Here is a 17117-nt window from a genome sequence, read left to right as displayed (position 1 = left end):
TCTTTAGGGCATGGCATCCAACCCCTTCAATTTACATTGTAGGGCAGTAAGGTGCAGAGAGTTTAAGTAATTTCTCCAGGGTATTACACAGCCAATAATGCGGGGTGGGATTTAAACCCAGGTCTTTTCAATGGTAGTACTCACTCCCTTTCTGCTGTTTTAGAGTCTTATAAATCATTTGCTTAGCCTCAGACCGTTTGCAGGGTCTCACATACATTCGGTCAACCACTCCGGGAGATGTTCTTGGTCTCACGTTCATTCCTACTCATACTTTCTATTCTTACTTTCTAGAGTCTCTCTCTAGGTCCTTCGTGACTCCATCCTCTCCTATAATTATCATTTAGAGACCTTTGGTATCGTGGTACCTTCTGGCCTCAGTTTTCTCCTCTGTAAAGTGGGGGAACTGCACTCGATTCCTTTGATCCTTCTTTTACCCTCCTATCCTTTCCATAGCTAGTCATTGCATTCCCAGAGCATTCCCTTGTCTTCCTCCTTTTCAGGCCGCTGCTCCTCCTCCGCCCAGTGGCTCAGGCTGCCCCCTCCACCTCTCTCCCTCTTCCCGGGGCTCCTCCTCCTCGGTAAGAGACTGGGGAAGGGGGGGTGGGAGGCCGGGAGAAAGGGAAAAGGGAGGGGGAGTCTCCTGGAGGCCTGATTGGTCTGCCACAGACCCGGCTCTCCTTTTCATTGGCCGGCAGGGCGCGGGTCTGCAAGGTAGGGTGCGGCCCGGAGGCTCCACCCCCGCCCCCCCACCCCGCGCGGAGGACGAGGAGGAAGTGGCTTCCCCTTTCCCCGCCCTCGCTCGCAGCCCCCTCCCTCCCGGCTGGCTCGGCTCTTGGCTAGGCGGCAGCAGCGGCGGCGGCGGCGGCGGCGGTGGCGGCGGCGGCGGAGGGAGCTGGTAGGTGGAGAGCTGCACCAGATCAGGGGGCTCCCCCCTCCTCCCTCATCCCTTTTCTCTCACATCCTCCTCCCAGGGCTCTGTCCCTCGCCACCCGCATCCGTGAGTTCCTTCAGGAGGAGCTGCGGGGCCAGATGGGACTGGGTGGGGTGGGTTGAATCCGGGGCTCCGGGGGCGCGACCCTAGGCGGGGACGGGGCACCCTTAGCAGGTTGGGAGGGGGCCCTCTTGCAGCGTGGCCCTAGGTGGGATGGGGTCGCTCCCAGAGCGTGACCCGGGATAGGGAAAGGGGCTCTTTCAGGGCGTGACCTGGGGCGGGGATGGGCGCCCCTGGGGCGTGTCCTTAGGCCCAGAAAGGGCGCCCCTGGTAGACGGGGCAAGGGTGCTCCCGGGGCGTGACCCTAGGCGGGGAGGGAGAGCTTCCAGAACGTAACCTGGGGCTAGCGCGCCCTGGAGAATAGAGGAGGGGGCGCCCCAGGGGCATGACCTGGAGTGGAGAGGGGGCGCGGCCCGAAGGGACTGTGGGGCACCTAGGGGCGTGGCCTTTGGAGGGGGTAAAGCGGGGCAACCTCCCGGGGTCTGATTCTGGGGCTCTGCCTTAGGACTCTACCTACGGAGCTCCCCGGGGCCCTTGGGATGGGGCTGGGCACGTGGGTCCTGGACGGGAGTGGGGGAGGGTCTCCTGTGCTGATACTGCGGGATGGGGGTGGGCTATGTGGTTTGGGAGTGGGGGCGGACTGTATTGCCCCAGGAAGGGTGGGGATAATGGGATGGAGCTAAACGGTCTCTGGTCTTGGGGGTAGCGGTTTCGCAGGGCAGTTTGGGGACCACGTCACAAATGGGTGATTTGACATTTGGTTGTTAATGCAATTAAATGAACATTTATTAAGCGCCTACTATGTGCCAGTCACTATGCTAAGCATTAGCAGTCTCCTCTATATGAATGGAGTTGCTATTTCTCTTAATTGTCTTTAGGCCGTAGACAGTGATTTATTGTAAGGGAGAAGTCCCCTCTGTTAACTGTGTTCTACTCCTCGAGAAATGCCGTGGGTCAGGGACACCTTAATTCTGGGGAAGGGATGTGTGGTTGCTGCACAGACTTGGCTTCTTTTCGGAGGGGGCGGTGATTTGCCCCTGGAATTGTTTTTTTTGGGGGTGGTTGGGGATAGGGATGGATGCTGACTGAATTTAGCTCTTGGTAAAGTTTAATGTACACGATTCTCGCCTTGAAAAACCGCTCCTTTTTCTTCCCCTGGTCTAGTTACAGTATCACTCTCCAGGGCCTCTCACCACTCTCCTTGTAGTTGCAGTCCTTTGCAATGTGTGCTTGCCGTGTCTGTGTGTGTGTGTGTGTGTGTGTCCCGCCTCGTTTCCCAGCTTGCTGCACTTTTGGCAGCTGCCTGTACTCTTTCCCAGGGATGGTTGTGGCATTGCATCAGGGGGTATTTGTGCTTGTAATTTGGTCATCCGGCCCGGGATAAGGGAGAAGCATTTGCTACAGATTCCGGCTCCCACCCCCCTCCCCCAGGCTAGAGAAAAATGGGTGTGGTGAGTAGATACAGCTGACTCCGGGCCTATAGAGTAACGCTGCCCAGTCATCAGCCGAGAGATTCAAACACAAGTAGCAGCAGCTATTTTTATAAATCAGCCTTGAATCCAGGCTGAGCGCTTGGATTTAGGGGGACCAGTTGTCATACTTTAACTGTTACAGGCTGAAGAGAAACTGAGTTGCTAAGCAAGTTGGGACGCAGCAAATATTGTCCCTGCCCCTGTGGACTAGCTCTTTTCTCTAATACCTCCAGGCCCCCGGGGTTGGGCTACTCTCTCTTTTGAGAGCTTTTCCTAAATTTGGTAAGGATTAAGGTCCCATTCAAGTCAACTTGCCTCATTTCGGGGGTAGGTAAGTGGGGGGGGGGTAAAGAAAACAAACAAAAAACTGTGTAAACTTTAACTCTTCCTTTTCAAACGCTTTGAAAAACTAGAAAGTGAATTTTAAACCAACAATGATTCTGTGGGCCTTAACTCTAACCAAACTCATTAGAGACTGAGCAGAACTTCTAATTTATTTTCTGATCATGAGAAACATACTTGTCCTGAAGACCAGAATGATACTGAGGTTCTAGGAAGGGAACCACTTTTCTGGACATATTTAGAAAGTAGAATCAATAATCAGAAAGTTGTTTGATGAGAATGAAATCAGAGCAGAGGAGTTGGCTGCCCTTAAGGGATATTTTCATCTATCTGGTAGCTTGGTGAGTCATTTGTCTCCTCTGGAGGAAGATACCTATCACATTGACAGCAAGGCTTGGGTGTTTGTGGGTCAGGGGACTGGCTCCTGGGAATACTTACTACAGGGAGGACACAACTTGAAAAACTCACTTTTTGGTGAGATGGTGGTGTGCCTGAGAAAGGTAACTGTCATGATGAAGGGCCCTGAAACCATCGGGTCAATTGAAGAAAGTGGGATTTATAGAGAAGAGATTTGGGGACAGGATAGGTGTGGACATTATATTGCCTTTAAAATATTTGAAGGGTTATCTTGTGGAAGAAGAATTAAATTTGTTCTCCTTAGCCCAAGAGGGCAGATTTAGGAGCAATGGGTATAAATTCTTATGACAGGTCTCTTTTCACTGACTGTAGTCTTTTTGTAATTATTATTAAATAGGATCTTTGACATCATATTTTTAATAAAAAGGACAAAAGAGTTGATTGGGTTTGAGAGTTGAGTCTATGAGGGCATCTAGATGCTGGAGGACATTTTGGCTCTTTAGCTCAATCATTTTGAAAAGGAAACCAAATAAGCCTTATTATGCTCTTTGGCATGCTGCTTTTATAAAAGATTAGTGTCATACTGCTGATGCTAATTGTGTTGAAGACATTAAGGGCAAAGGAGGGATAGAAACAGCTTATTTGAGATATATAGGCAGATAAGACTCTTTTACTTGTTTAATTCTCTAGGCTAACTTGTTGGTGTAAATGTTTCAGTTGAATGTTGTGGAACCTATGTTGAAATTTTAAAGTATCAAAATCAGTCTTAGTGTTTTCATAGTGCAAGTTTAGAAAGATACTTTTGCCACTCTAAAATAGCCCCCGTGATTCTTTAAAAACTAAAACCAAAACCCTTACCTTCCATTTTAGAATCAATGACATATATTGATTCTAAGGCAGAAGAGCAGAAAGGGCTAGGCAGTGGGTGGGGGTTAAATGATTTTTCCAGGGTCACACAGCTAGGAAGTATCTGAGGTCAGATTTGAACCTGGAACCTCCTGCTCTCTATCCATAGAGCCACCTAGTCTCTATTATAATGTTTCAAGAATCCAGGCTTATTTAGAATGTCTGTAAACATTTTATTTTTTAACCCTTACCTTTTGACTTGGAATCAATACTAAGTATTAGTTCCAAGGCTGAAGAGTGGTAAGGGGTAGGCAGTGGGGATTAAGTGACTTGATTCATACCCAGGACCTTTTGTCTGCAGGCCTGCTCTCTATCCACTGAACCTAGTCCCTATGATTGTTCAAGAATCTAAGCTTATTTAGAATGTCTTTTTAGAAATCATTTATTTTCATACCTTTATCTGCTTGGGAATTAAATTGTCATTCATTAATCTTTGCTTTGAAAGCACTTTGTACTCATTAATTCAAACATCTTTATGATATAGGGATTTTTAATCTATTTCATAGTCAGAGTAGAGAGGTACGATAATTACTTGTCCAAAACCAAACAGGAAGCCACTGACTGCAACTAAGGTCGGTGCCTTCTCAGTTCTCTGCTGTATTTCAGGCAAAGCAGTGTCCTTTGTATCAGATAACTGACCACCAGGTTGGCTTTGTCAGTATAGATAAGATCTCCCTTCCTGGTGGGATAGCCTTTTTCAAAATTTTTGAGAGAGAATTCTCTATCTCAACTAGAGAAAAAATGAGAGAGTAGTGTTCTCATTCTGGACTTTTCCCAAATAATAATGTTGAATTCTTAGAAGCTTAAAGTTGGAAGGGACCTTACAGATTGCCTTGTTCACCTCCTGAAAAAGGAGTCTCCTAACTTTGGCTAGAGCACTTCCAGTAACTGGGAACCAATTAACCATGGAATCCATTGTGTTTTCAGATAACTTTAAATGCTAATTCTTTCCTGTGTTGATTTGACATCTTTTTCCACCATAAGTTCTCTGCACATTAGTCCTAGTTCTGTCTGGAGCTACACATGTGTGTCATTTTTTTTTTTTTAACATGACTTCACATATTTGAAGACAGTGACTGGATTTCTCACAAGTTTTCTCCAGTCTAACCATTCTTAGTTTCTTTAACTATTCCTCATATGATGCAATGTTGAGTCATTTCTTGGTTATTCTTCCCTTAATGTGTACCACTCATCTGCCCCTCTTCAAAGATAGTTCCTGTACTTGAACTTCATGCTCTCAGGTCAAGTTTGACCAGTGTAGAGTACATTGGGACCACTGCCTACTTTGTTCTAAATACTATACTGTTTGATTTTGTGAACTTAAGTGTAGAACTTTACATTTGTTCTGTGAGATTTCTTTTTTTTTTAGTTAGTTTTTTTACTTATGAAGATCATTTTTTGACTTGATGGCTTATTGTTTCCCTCCCTTCCATCATCTCTTCTCCTTTACTTCATTCATATTTTCACTTTCACTTTGTTAAATTGTCTGACTTTCCACCAAGGAGATATTATCTAGGGTTGTCAGTGGCAACTTAACTTTATACATTAGTTTTAAGGTTTTCCTAGTGCTTTTATCACAACAACCTTGTGAGGTAGGTAGTTCATTCCCATTTTAAAAAGATAGTGAAATTCCTGATTTCATCTATCTGGGAACTTTCTTAATAACCTAGAACAAAAATGGTCTATGATTTAGTAGGAGTTGCTTGAAGCACACAAAAGGTTAAACCAGGTGAAGAAGGAGTTGAAGCCAGGCTAACTTGATTGAAAGACTTGATTGAAAGACCAGCAAACAATCAGTCAGTGAACATTTATTAGGTACTTACTGTTTGTTAGGCATAAGAATATAAAGACAAAAGAAATAAGACAAAGTCCCCAAGAAATTTATATTTTTTTTGGAGGAAACTATACTCATATATAAGTATATACAAAGTCTAGTAGTAAGCTCATTACTATGAGCAGGGGGGAATCAGAATATGTCCCCTATAGAAGGTGACTTGTGCTGAATTTTGAAGGAAATTAGGGGTTTCGACATGTGAAGATGCACTCCAGTCATGTGCGATGATGTGCAAAAGTCACAGAGGTTAGAGTTGGTAGTGTGTTCGGGGAATAGGAAAGTATATGGATAGACCAAAGGGTACTTAAAGAGGTATATGTATAGTAAGTCTGGAGAAGTAGGCTTGGGGCCAGGTTGTGAAAGATTAATTTCCACTGGAGTTTTTTATTTTCAGTTTATTTATTTTTATTTCTAAACCCTTACCTTCCATCTTGGAATCAACATCGTGTTTTGGTTCCAAGGCAGAAGAGTGGTAAAGTCTAGGCAATGGGGGGGTCAAGTGACTTGCCCAGACTCATATACCTAGGAAGTGTTTGAGGCCGAATTTGAACCTAGGACCTCCCATCTCTGGGCCTGGCTCTCAATCCACTGAACTACCCAGCTGCCCCCTGGAGTTTGTTTTTGATTCTAAAGGTGTCCAGAATTACTGGAGTTAATTGGAGGAATGACATGGGCTTTAGAAAGAGTACTTTGGCAGCTAGAGACTTGAGACAGGGAGACTAGGATTATTGCAATAGTCTATGTAAGGACTGATAAAGAGAGCTAGAAGTAATTTTCATATCTGGACTCCCTTGAGATAGGGGGGCAGCCTAAGGCAGAGTGCAGTAGTAGGTCCTTTGAGAGTCCTTTGGGCAGTATGGTGAGTGGTCTGAGGTGACTATGGGAAGAGGATCAAGCCCAGGAAGTGGAAAATTCTAATGACAAATCTTGTCTAGTGTCTATCCAGAAAAGGGGATTGTGGGAGAGAAACTATTCTCTTCTACTTTAGATTACCTTAGAGAGATTGGTCCTATGATTTGACAGGGCAGAATAAGAGAAAGGCATTCCCTACATTCCCTACTATATGCTGTGCTTTAACAGATACTATCTTAAGTTGCAGTCCTGTGAGGTTGGGGCTGTTTTGATCCCCATTGTATAGTTGAGGAAACTGATGCAAATAGATTTAATGACTTGCTCAGGATCACACAGCTAGTAAATGTCTGAGACTGGACTTGAACAGTATTCCTGACTGCAGGCTTAGTGTTCTGCCGTGGCATCTCTACTTTCTTGTCATGGGGAACTCCTGGATGAGGAAACTGCTTATATCAATTCAGATTGGCACCTTCTTGTCAACTTTTCTTAGAGAGTTGCCTAGAGCTCTGAAAAGTTAAGTGACTTGCTGAGGGTTATCAAACTGGAATGAGTCAGAGGCAAGATTTGAACTTAATTCTTCTTGGCTCCAAGTCTGGTTTTCTGATTTACAATGCTACCTTCCTTTGGCAAAGTAGCCCAAGTTTCTAGGACCTTGAATATAGGTTAAAAAAAAACCTCTGCTAGTTGTTATTTAAATAGGTTTTGGTCAATTAGGTTTTTAGACCCTCCCATTTTAATTTCCTCTGTAGTATAACAACTATAATCCCTTGTAATCTGAAGATTTAATTTACTTCAGTTTATGTAATTAACTTGAATATGCTAGTTAGCTACCTTTATGTTTGAACTCCCCTTTTAGTTTGGAAACCAGGTTTATCCATCCATTCTTGCTGGTCCCTGAATAAATCACAGAGAGACAGGCTTAACAGACTACTCATTGTCTTCAAAGTCCAAGATCTGACCTACTGTTCTTTTCTGTCCTTTGACCTATCCTGACACTTCTAGGCTTAAGAAAAGATTGGTGTTCAAAAAGCATTACTGCTTTCCAGTTCCTATTTATATTTAATGTGATACTGTTAAAATCATTTTTAAAAAATAAAAGATGATTCTTTTGTGCACTGATCCTATTCTAGAGGTGTTGGTGAATAATTGATAGTAGATCTTAGGGGGCCAAATTAAAACTTTTTTATCTTGTTCATTGGCTTTAAAAAAAACACCACCACCATTCAATACTATTATCAGTTTTGGGCCTTGGCAGCTGCTAAGCAAGATTGTGAACTCTTTGGAATAGCTGAACAATTAAAGACTTTATTATGGAATTGTGTAGTCAAGATAGATGTATTCTGTATAAACTATTCTTCATTATCTCAATGAAATAGGTATATATGACAAAAATGCTATCCTTCAGTCTTTTTCACAAAATTAGGTTTCAGGATGTAAATAAGGGATCCATGATTTGCTTTGGACCTTCAAAGATATTTTCTAAGTCAATATTTGAAAAATGTTTGCTAGACTTTTTTGGAGTTGCTAGACCCTTATCATTATTAGCCCGTTTTAATGACATTTCCATGTTCTTCTCAATTTTTCCTCCCTGACTCCTCATCCAAAAAAATGCCATTTGGCACATTTTTCTTATTGTAAACTCATTTAGATTTGCAAGGGATCTTAGAGATTGTCTAGTCAACACCACATTTTATAGGTGAAGAAATAAAGCAAAATAAAAGGTTTGGGGATTTTGTGTGTGTGTGTGTGTGTGTGTGTGTGTGTGTGTGTGTGTGTGTGTGTGTTTGCAAAAGCAGCATTGGAATTCATCCTATGAACCTAAAAGGTCCAGGAGACCATAGTATAAGAGCAAGCACTTGTCTTAAGAGTTCAGCATCTTCTGTGAAAACTGAAGGAATCTGAAGAAGGTTAACTCTTAGGGCGACTTCAAAAAGGATTCTCACTGGTAGTACCAGTACCTAAACTGACTATCTAGACAAGCTCATGGCTTGAAAATGATGTTCTAGATGAGAATGAAGTAGAAAACCAAACCAGGAAAGCCACCTGATTCTTTGAGATTCTGGGAGGCAGCATGGCAGGCATTGCCTCCCAGGACTCTGTCAAGTAAAACTTTGGTCATGACTGTTAAGATGGGAAGCTCTGAACTTGGCCCAGGCATTTCATTTGTTTTTTGGGGGAGCCGTGATAGCAGGGCTTTATACAAACATATTTATAATTAAACAGCAAGATGAGATCCTGGAATGTAGCTAGTCATCTAGGTCTTTGCCACACAGCTCGATTAAGGGGAACATGTACTGAGAAGGGCTCACAGCAGGCTACCCATGCAGCTGTTGTTTGGCTTCCAGAAATGGGGCAACTGCAAGGGGAGAAGGCTGGAGGAATGCTTGAAGGACATACTGAAGCACAAGTTTACAGCACTGCCCAACAGAGGCTGGCCTAGCGTAGCACTCCGGGAAAGGGTGGCGCCTGGCCAGGCTTTGGGTGAGGAGCAGAGCCAGTGGCCAAGGGGACTGACTTGCAAAGATTGTGCAGCTGCAGACGAAAGGACCATCCTTTGTCTGTCGTGGTACCTTCGTTCAGAGACTGGCTGAGATGGTGCCTTGGACTGGGAGAGACTCCTGTTTTCCCGAGTGAAGCCCTTCTGAAATGATTTCTCTTACACCTGATGGTTTTTGATAAGTTAGCTAATTTGATGTTAGTTATTTGATAGTTAAATAAGCAAGAACAGACAAAAGTTAACCGCAGGAATCTGAAACTATATCTGAGGGAGGCAGCTCTCAGGTCTGCCCCAAAGGGGACCCTCATTGGCCACAGAGAGCTCAGCGCAGTGGCTGAGCTTAATATCCAGAGAGCCCCTGGGAACAAAGTGGAAAACCAAACCAGGAAGGCTTTTGTCTGCTCAATTTTACTTCACTAATTTATCAAAGCCCTGCTAACAAAAAGGAATTCCTAGAATGGGAGTCCTTCAAGACTTTTAGTGTAGGTTCTACAATTTCTTTTCTCTGGACCCTCTGCACACTCCCAGAAACTGGTGTCTTCCTTCTGGATGTTGCAGTAGACTTCTTTCCAGGTTTCTGCTATGCCTGTATGTGCTAATTTGTATTATAATTGTGTGTGTGACCTGTTTCCCTTCTTATTAGAATGAAAGCCATTTGAAATCAGGGCCATGCTTTTACTCATCTCAGTATTTTTATTTTATGTTATTTTCCTTAACCCCCTACCTTCTGTCTGAGGATCAATACTAAACTTTTCCAAGGCAGAAGAGAAGTAAGGGCTAGGCAATGGGGGTTAAGTGACTTGCCCAGGGTCTCGCAGGGGAAAGTGTCTGAGGCCAGATTTGAACCTAGGACCTCCTTGCTCTTCTACCCAGCTGCTCCTATCTTGGTATCTTAAGCATTTTGCACATAACAGGTGTTTATTTAATTGAATTTTTGTTGGAAAGCAGTATGATAAATAAATGACTTATTTGTATACATGAGGAAAACAGTTGGAGAGATTATGACTTGATTTAGGTGAACAATAATTTAGTGGAAGACTCATGACTAATCTTGCGTTTCTTTTTTCATTATACAATATTAGATTAAATTCAAGTATTTGAATATCTACTACACACATAAGCTATGTGTGAGGTGCTCCAGGGGATACAGGACAAGTATAAGACATGCACTGGTGGAGCAAGACAAGACACATACATACAAAATATTCAAATCAGGATTTAAGATAGTATATAATTAAGTGTTATAGAGAGGAATATCTGGTGGAGAAACTGATGCTTTAGTAGAAATAAATGGGAAAAAGGATAAATAATTAGCTCTGGTAGGGGATAAATCTTGAATATTTCAAGTTAAAGAATATCAAAATATTCTTTTAAATGGAATAATAATAGAGTTTATGTGATTATTAATAGAGTACTTGTTTATTACTTTAACAATTATTTGTTCTAATTATATCCAACAGAAATTAAGTCTATACTATATGCAATGATTTGTGCTAAGCACTTGGAAAACAAATTTGGGAGGTGAGGAAGTGGAGGCAAGGAGAATAGGCAACTTTTTTTCTGGTGGTTTAACCATGGAAGGGAAAAGAGAGGTACCATGATAGTTTGAGGGAATGGCAGGATCAAGTGAAGATTTTTCTTTTTCCTTTTTAAAAACCAAATGTTTTATTTATGCCTTTAAAAAACTTGAGTTGTTTTCTGCTGGTCCCCCTTTTCCAGCTCCTTTTATTCCCTTGAAATAAAGAAGTATAGTTAGGCAAAATAAATCAGTACTTTGGTTGTTTCTGAAAAATGTACGCGTATCTCATTCTATACTTAAAGCCCACCATATTTCTCCTAAGAGGCATTTATGTTTTATACTTTGGCTTCTGGAATCAACTAGATTGATCACAGCAACATCTTTTTTAAAAAAAGGCGCATCTTCTGTCTTAGAATTGATAATAAGTGTAGGTTTAAAGGCAAAAGAGTGGTAAGGGCTAAGCAATGGGGGTTAAGTGACTTACCCAGGGTTGTATAGCTAGGAAGTGTTTCAGCTCCAGTTTGAACTCAGGACCTCCTGTCTCCAGACCTGGCTCTTTTATCCACTGAACCACAAAGCTATCCCGCAATATCTTTCATTCTTGTTTTCTTTTATGTTATTGTGGCCATTAATTGTTAGTTTTGCTTATCTGCTTTGGAGTCATTCGTTCTAAGTTTTTTGAATTATTCCTTTTTTGTCTTTTTATTGCAGAATAATCTGTAAAATTCTTGCAACAGTTAATGAGTCTCTAATCAATGGATACCCACTTAGTTTTCATTTTTTTGCTTCCAAAAAGTGTTTTTACATACATATAGGTAACCCAGTGGATCCCTTGCTAGACCTGGAATCAGGAAGACTTGAGTTTAAATGTAGCATCAGAAAGTTACTAGCTTAACCTTTTAAGTTAATTTAACTCCCTTATCCTCTGCCTTCCTTTTTTATATATTAAGGATAATAAAGCACCTAATTGCAGGGTTTTTGTGAGAATAAAATGAAATAATATACAAAGTATTTTGTGAATTTTAAAGCATAAAAATCCTAGCGATGATGATGATGATGATGATATCTTTCCCATTGTCTCTGACTTCCTTGCTGTATATGCTTTTGGTGGTATCATTAGGTTTGTGAGGGTAAGAGCAATTTAATACCTCTTTAATATAATTCCAAATTGTTTCTGAGAAAGTTGGATCAATTCATGATTCTGCCAAAAGTGCATTAGTTTGCTTGTCTTCCCACAACCCCTTAAACATTTACCATTTTCATCTTCTGTAATTTTTTGTCAATTGGTATGAGATGAAATTTTAAAATTTTTCATTTCTCTTACAGTGATTTGGAGCATTCTTTCATGTGATTATTGGTTTGCCTTTCTTCTTCCAAAAGCTATTTGCTCATAAGCCCTTGACTTTTTTTCTGTTGGAGAATGGATTCAAATAATGGTTTTATAAGTATTAGGAAGGCTTAGGTATGTTTATTGGTGATGGAGAAGTTACTATAGTTGGGACAAACTGAAAATGAAGGGAAGAAGAATGAATGTGCCCACTCCAAGTATACAAGTAGAAAAGTTAACATTGGTAAGAAGAAGCATCTCTTCTTCAGACTAGAGCAAGGAAGGAAAGAGTAGGGGATAATGCAGAGAAATTATCAGGTATAAAGTAAAGGGGCACAGGGAAGCTTATTTTTACTATAGAGCAATTAAAGTTTTGGTAAATGGTAAAAACAAGCTTCTTCCCAGAGAATTGTTGAGGAAACATTGTACTCTTGGTAGGAGAAAGAATTTTCTTAACAAATAATGTTGGTCTTTTAAGGAATAAACTCTCTTAAATGACTTGGCTTTTTTTCTTCTAGTAGAAGGTGAGGTACTTTGTTTAAAGGGAGGAAGCAGGTTGTGATATGGAGGGAGAAGGGAGCTTGAAGAAAGAAATTTGGAACAGTTGTTGAAAGAGAATATGGCAAAATGAAGAAGGGAATAGTAAAAAGATTTGTAATGCAGCAGTGAGGGTCCAATTAAAGTTGGGCTATAAATTTGAAATGGATTCAGTCAACATGGTTATATGACTTTCAGCAGTATGAGAATAGGACTAGAGAATATAATTGTTAGCAAATAGCACAAGAGTTCAAAGGATTCCAATGAACTGGTACCACCTCCAGCAATTGATGCAGAGTGAAAGGAGCAGAACCAGGAGAATATTGTACACAGAGACAGATACACTGTGGTACAATTGAATGTAATGGACTTCCCTACTAGCAGCAATGCATTGATCCAGGACAACTCTGAGGGACATATGAGAAAGAATGCTGTCCACATCCAGAGAAAGAATTGTGGGAGTAGAAACACAGAAGAAAAACAACTGCTTGATCACATGGGTTGATGGGGATATGATTGGGAATTGCAGACTCTAAAGGATCACCCCAGTGCAAATACACGAGGGGGGAGGTTGGAGGGAGGGGAGGGAAAGAATATGAATTATGTAACCATGGAAAAATTCTCTTAATCAAATAAAATTTAAAAAAATGTTCAAGGGATTTCAATATAAAGGATGATGTATAATTGAGTTGGTCAACTCGAGTCAAGATTAAAGAGATCTTGCCAGAATATTGGTGATGGACTAGGGTGATGGGGATAGGTAGAGGTGGTATGAGGATGAAGGAAATGTTTAGGAGGAATGAGCCAAGCAAGGGTAGAGGTAAATGGGCAGTTAGTTATGATCAGAGAGAGAATTTTCAGTGTTTGGGATCTTGGAAGTAATACTATATGAGTAGCTGAAAGGGAAATGAAAGGCACCAGGCGTGAGAAGGGAGATGGATGAACTGGACAGTCAGAATGTGTATGAGGCCATCCTTGGGTATATTTAAAAGCTCAAGTATGAAGGAATGAGTTGGGTGGAAAAGAAAACTGTGATCTAGGTATTGAGCTCTGAGAAAGGAGGGGGAAATTATAATATATGAATATAATAATACTGTCCACTAAGAAACAATGAATAAAGAATTCAAGGAAACATGAGAATACTTGTGTGAATTGATATAGGGGAAGAAAGTAGAACTAAGAGAACCCAATACACAATGATTACAATAACGACACTAAAGCAATTAAACTTTTGGTAAATTGTAATAAACAAGCTTGTTCCCAGGGAATTGTTGAGGAAACAGATTGTCCTCTTGGAAGAAGAAAGAATTTTCTTAACAAATAATGTTGGTGTATTAAGGAATAGCCTCTCTTGTTAATGTCTTTGGAAAACCAAGTTCCTCAAAGTCTTTGGATAGAATTTGAAAGGCCTACTATCTGGTCATAGAGATTCCTGAATGGGGAGGCCTTTAAGGAAGTATTCCTAAAGTACTAGGAATAAACTTTGTATTTTGCTTCTAGAACCATGCTCTCCTCAGCCTATTTACTAGATTGAATCTGCGTTGTTGATAGTCTCTTTTGTTCTAATATTTTATTTTCCCAATTGCATGCAATAACAATTTTCAACGTATGTTTTTCAAAATTATAAGATTCAAATTGTCTCCCTTCCCTCCCCTCCCAGATATGATAAACAGTTTGACCTGGGTTATACATATATTATCATGTAAAACATTTCCATGTTGGTCATTATTGTAAGGGAATACTTATATTACCTTACCTCCCTCCCCCCCAACCCACAAATAAACTGAAGTGAAAAATACTATGCTTTGATCTACAATTCAGACTCCAACAAAGTTTTTTCTCTGAAGGTGTTTGTCATAAGTCCTTTATCCTGTTGCGAAGAGTAGCAAGTCACAGTCTGTCCTCTGAGGATGTTGCTGTTAATCTGTTACTGTGTACAATGTTCTCCTGGTTTTACTTATTTCACTCTGCAGTTTATGTAGGTCTTTCCAGTTTTTCCTGAAATCATTCTGCTCATTATTTCTTATAGCACAATAAATGGTATTCTATCACCATAATGTGATACAATTTGTTCACCCATTTCTTGATTGATGAGCATCTCCATGATTTCCAATTCTTTGCTGGTTGGTAATCTATTTAATCTAGAGTTTGTTAATATAAAGTTATACAAAGATCCAAGGTGGTAAAACTCCAAGTTTCTTTGGTTTGCTATGGTTGTGATGCATATTCCATGATCTAATCTTTTGCAATGGGTTGTGTTTTTTTAATTACATTTAAAAAAAATTATTTTTTTTTTCTTCTCTTCCCTCTCCCTCCCTGACCTCCCTAAAAAAAGGAAACCAAAACAGCAATGACTTCTAAGATAAAAAATTGTTTAGTCTTGGGAAAGATAAGCAAAATGTATTTTTTCATGTTGTATATTTGCAGGAGGGAAACAGATCAAGAGAAATCTATTAATGTTAGTGACCAGTCTGAGAAAGATGTTCAAGCAAAGTATCTATGACTTGCTTTAGAGATCTCTCATGTACATTGGTAATAATGTAATCAATGCAACAACACTTTTAAGTGCATATTGTGTTCAAGGTACTTTGGCAGGCACTGGTGATATAAAGACAAACTTGAAATAGCCCCTGCCTTTAAGGAGTTTAAAATCTGTTCAGTGGTGGGGATATTACATGCATACAAATTATTCAAAGGAATTTCCAGAGGGAGAGGACATTAGCTGAAGGAGTCTTTATAGGGGGTGGAATCTTGAGCTGTTCTTAAGAAAAGCTGGGGATCGTAAGTGAAGGTAAGGTAGGGGTGCAGTCTAAATGTTGGATATCTTCTGCAAAAGGCCCAGAGAATATTATGTAGGGGGAAATGGCTAGTTAGGCCAGTTTGATTGGAATGGAGAGAGTAAAGGGGAATAATTTGAAATAATACTGGAAAAGTAGGATTTAGTTTTTGTATTTGTGTTTCCAGCATCTAGCACACTGCCTGATACATAGAAGATCCTTAATAAATGTGTATTTTAAAAAAATATGATTTATATTTAACATTTTTTTCTTTTTAAAAATTTGAGTTCCAGATTCTCTCCCTCCCTCCTACTCTTTCCCTACCCACTGACATGACAAACAATATATTATCAGTTATACATGTGAAATCATGCAAAACATTTCCATATTCGGCATATTGCAAAAAGAAACCCCCCAAATAGAGAAAATATACTTTAATTCTCACTCAGAGTTTATCAGTTCTCTCTGGTGGGGGATAGCATTTTTTCATCATGAGTCCTAGGGAATTGTCTTGGATCATTGTATAGATTAGAGTAGCCAAGTCTTTCACAGTTGATCTTCATTATAACATTGTTACTGTGTACCATGATTTGCTTTTCTCAATTTTGCATCAGTTCATCTGAAACCACCCCATTTGTAACCCAGTAGTATTCTATCACAATTATGTCACAACTTGTTCAGCCATTTCCCAACTGATCTCATCTCCTCAATTTCCAATTCTTTGGCACCCCAAAAAGAGCTGCTGTAAGTATTTATGCACATATAAGTCCTTTTCATTTGATCTCTTTGGGATACAAACCTAATAGTGGTATTGTTGGGTCAAAGAGTATACACAATTTTTATAGACCATTGGGTTAAGATCCAAATTGTTCTCCAAAATGATTTGACCACTTCAACATACCAGCAGTTCTTTAGTGTACCTATTTTCCTCTCATCTTATCCAATATTTGCCATTTCTGATAGGTGTGAGGTACTTTAGAGTTGTTTTAATGTGCATTTCTCTAATCAGTAGTGATTTAGAGAACTTTTTTTCATTTGATGATGATAGCTTTAATTTCTTCTGAAAACTGTTGACCATTTATCAGTTAGGAAATGACTCTAATTTAAATTTTTTATCTCAATTCCATATTCAGTATATGTTTGAGAAATGATACCTTTGTCAGAAATTTCTTATAAAATGAAGTAAATGATATTTCATTATCTGTGGTACAGTGTAGTTTCCCTGATTACCTCTTTTAAGTGGGCCTAGTTTTGCTTTTGTTTTATCTGAGATCATGATTTCTACCCCCTCCTTTTTAATTTTAGGTGAAGCATATTAGATTCTGATTTCTAATCCATTCTGCTATCTACTTTTGTAGACATTGGATTCACTCATTTACAGACATAATTACTGTGTATTTTCCTGTATCTCTTTTCTTTGATTTCTCTCTCTTTTTATCCCATCCTGCCTCAAAAAAAATCTTTATTTTGTTTCTAACCATTGACTATCTTAATTTGTTCTCCTTTTCCTTCCCTGCACCCTCCACCCCCTTTTTACTTTTTTCCACTCCTGTTTTCCTATTAGGTGTGTAAGAGGTAAAATTATGAGACTGGCTGTAAGTTAATAATTTTATTAAATCAAGAGTAGTAGGGGAAAAAGATAGAAAAATATGATACACACACACGTGTTACTTTCTTTGCTGCTCCATTTAGCTTGCTATTCTGTA

General features: G+C 40.1%; 1 protein-coding gene across 6 annotated transcripts in view; it reads left to right on the top strand.

The window, feature by feature from the left end:
- The first annotated feature begins 978 nt into the window (after positions 1-978).
- The window catches only part of MAP4 (microtubule associated protein 4), a 248111-nt gene continuing 231972 nt past the window's right edge, over positions 979-17117 (top strand). For all 6 annotated transcript variants that reach the window (XM_044683131.1, XM_044683185.1, XM_044683249.1 and 3 more), the window contains exon 1: positions 979-997. The gene's annotated coding sequence lies outside the window, so the exon portion shown is untranslated. The remainder of the gene's footprint in view (positions 998-17117) is intronic.

The sequence above is a fragment of the Gracilinanus agilis genome, chromosome 1, assembly GCF_016433145.1.
Source record: "Gracilinanus agilis isolate LMUSP501 chromosome 1, AgileGrace, whole genome shotgun sequence".
Taxonomy (NCBI): Eukaryota; Metazoa; Chordata; class Mammalia; order Didelphimorphia; family Didelphidae; genus Gracilinanus; species Gracilinanus agilis.
The sequence above is the reverse complement of the archived record's forward strand: the minus strand, read 5'-3'. Positions and strand labels throughout refer to the sequence as shown.